Here is a 2941-nt window from a genome sequence, read left to right as displayed (position 1 = left end):
CCATGCATGCACAGGGAGAACATGCAAACTCAATGCAGAAAGACCTAGAGTCAGACTCAAACCCAGGACTTTCTTGCTGCCAGGCAACAGCGCTGCCCCTCTGTGTATTCTTTGAAATGTTATTTTTATCGAATAATGTTTTGTTTAACTCAGGATTGTGCTCTGAATTAGTTAAGATATTTTAACCTCATTCCATGTTCTTTAAGATTAACTTTGGTTATTTAACTTAGATCTGTAGTGAACCAGATTTCACTGAATCATTCTGAAGATGATCAACCACTTTTATTTTGTCTTTTGTTTCTTTCGTGTGTACATATTTCCTCACCTTCTTTTTATCTTTATTTTGCTTAGCAGTTTTAGTTAAGTTTCACTAGCCTAGTAGAGAGGATTTGTTGATTGAGATATAGTGTTAATTCAGATAAACAGAATTTTATAGTGATGTTCTCTGGATGTTCTTTTTTATTTCTGTTAATAAATTCTTGAATTTGAAGAGAAGTTGTCACTACCTTATTCTATATGTGTGCAGAGTTTGCTGTTCGACAGTGCTCGAATCATTCCTTTCAACTATTGTCCCAATATCAGCCCTTGGGCTGATATTCACTGCACAATACCTAACAGACAGGGAGTTATTTATTAAATATCAAATAACTTCAAACAGTGCATAATAGCACAGCATTAAAAATTCTATTGGATCCAACACTGAACAATCAACACCAACATCATCACATATCAGAGTTCTGATTACCCCGTATGTTCCTAACAGAGCACAACTTCACTATAACTGCTGCAAACCTGGGAGGACCGCAACTGGATGCGAACAATTCCTAACAGATACCAGCCCATTATCTGAGGTTGTCCTTGAAACCAAACAGGAGATACAAAAATTAAACCAGACATGGAGTTACTAATAAAATATTTATTTAAATGCAAAAATTTGGATGCAGGAACCTCTGCAGAAGTAAGCTAGAAACATGTCAATGATGAGAGCTGGCTTACTCTGTGTCACACAGGATGGTTGAAGCTTGAACAAAGTCCTGGGGACATGCAAGAGTCACGCATGGATAATTGGAGACAGGTAGACAAGTTCAGGGGTGATCCAGAAATGTGGTCACAGTCTAGAGATCACAAGCTTGGTAGAATGGCAAAGCAAGGCTGTCATGTTCCATGTTTCTATGTAGTATTTGCCTGACCTCCTCCTTCCTCAGGGTGTGACAGGCAGGTCTGATCCCCAGCTGTGCCTCATCAGAGAATTGGTGAGGGTTTAAAAGAAGAGCGGAATCCTGAAGCAGACGCCAGATGGTCAAATCACATCCTGTGGTAACCAGGCCCCAGCAGTTGCTCACTGAGCTTAGGTTGAGCTTCAAGTAGCATGAAAAACTAAACCTCTGACTTTGTCCTCTTCTCACAGTTCCTTTTTCTGGATCGTTCCCTAGACTCATTGTTCTTCCTGGACTGTACCTGAGCCGCACGCTAGAGCAAGCGGACTGCTTCGTCCCCTCTCCTCCATCTGCACCATACGCTGACGCTTATCTGAAGGCTCCTCTGACCCGTCGCCTGTCTGTCCACCCGCCAACGTTTCCTCACTACCGGAAAAGTAAGCAGACGCACCTGAAGTACCTGTCAATTCCACCTGTCAACCGATCCTGCTGAGAATTAACCACTCTTTCCTCTCCTAGTGCGGAACTGGACTTCCTTCCCCTGCAATCGCCCGCCTCTTATTATTTCCAATAAACCCTTTTGAACCCACTACTGGTCTGTAATTGCGGCCTGCATCTGAGTCTCAGCACAAACCATGACAAGGCAGGGAAATCCAGAAAATATGATTGAGGCCTTGATATGGTAATCAGGCATGGAAAGAACGCAGGACATCTACTGGTTTGCGCTGTGAGCTTGATTGCAGCCGAGCCATGAGGCAGGCTTGCAGGTTCATTGCATGAGTTTGATACAGTGGAACAGGGAGGTGTGTTAGGGTGCAGGAAGCAGACATGGATAATGATGGAAGTTTAATTTTAATTCCAACAGACCATGTTTAAAACAAACAAAATAATTATAAACACACAATTAGACTACTGTGTTCAATGGGAAAGGTAATCTTGCAATCATAAAGTTGTAGGATTCCAGCTCCCATTTCAAGCACATAGTCATGTGCCCTTGGGCAAGGTTTTTAACCATGAGTTACTTGCTGATATATTGTGTATGATCGTGTTCTGTTGTGTAAATGTGGGTCAAGTGTAAAAGTGCTTTGAATGAATCCGAATGTCAGACCACCTACTTTACATATTCAGAGGGACTGTTCATACTTTAAAGGGGCCAAGTAATGTAGTATAGCCCCATTTACACTACCCTTGTTAAACCGATCCAGGCCGAGCTTGGATCAGTTAACCAAGCCAAGCTTGGTTCTGACGACCCTTTACACACCAGCTGCTATCTCAGTTCCTTGGTTTCCTCGCCTCCTAGTGACGATCTGCGGTACTACTGCTCTCTGGGTTTGAAAGCGGCACCAAGCAAATCAAAATGGCGGCGCCCATAACATTCAGGAAGTTATGTTTGGTTATATTTCGTTGTTTGCGGCGAATCAGGCGAAGACAGCAAGTTTTGGTGGATTTACTTGACAGAGTCGGCTTTTTGGAAGTGGATAAGACAAACGAACATCTAATAAGGATTTACAGACGCAGGAAACAACGACAGACGCTGAGGTTCATCACACTGCTAAGCAAAATCATCACTGGAAACCGTGTGGCACGGTAGGGAAGCCAGTATTTTTATGAATGTCTGAAATGTCAGCTGACCGCACAGAGATGACACGGTCTGCTCATGCGCTCTTCTTTATCAGATAACCGAGATAGGGGAAAACCGAGCCGAACCCGCCCATGGAACTGGTCTGCATTTAGCGCGGTCCGGTTGTGTCTGGCTCGGTTCAGTTCAGTTTGCGTTCCATTTG

The 2941-nt window shown here is 43.3% G+C and overlaps 1 long non-coding RNA gene across 1 annotated transcript; it reads left to right on the top strand.

Annotated features, from left to right (window-relative positions):
* Window positions 1-673: 673 nt before the first annotated feature.
* Window positions 674-1753, top strand: LOC110367166. Its single transcript, XR_002427272.2, has 3 exons — window positions 674-1317; window positions 1434-1594; window positions 1677-1753. It is a non-coding gene; the product is annotated as an uncharacterized LOC110367166 (long non-coding RNA).
* The last annotated feature ends 1188 nt before the right edge of the window (window positions 1754-2941 follow it).

Source organism: Fundulus heteroclitus, chromosome 19 (assembly GCF_011125445.2).
Source record: "Fundulus heteroclitus isolate FHET01 chromosome 19, MU-UCD_Fhet_4.1, whole genome shotgun sequence".
NCBI lineage: Eukaryota > Metazoa > Chordata > Actinopteri > Cyprinodontiformes > Fundulidae > Fundulus > Fundulus heteroclitus.
This window is presented reverse-complemented; position numbering and strand designations above follow the sequence as displayed.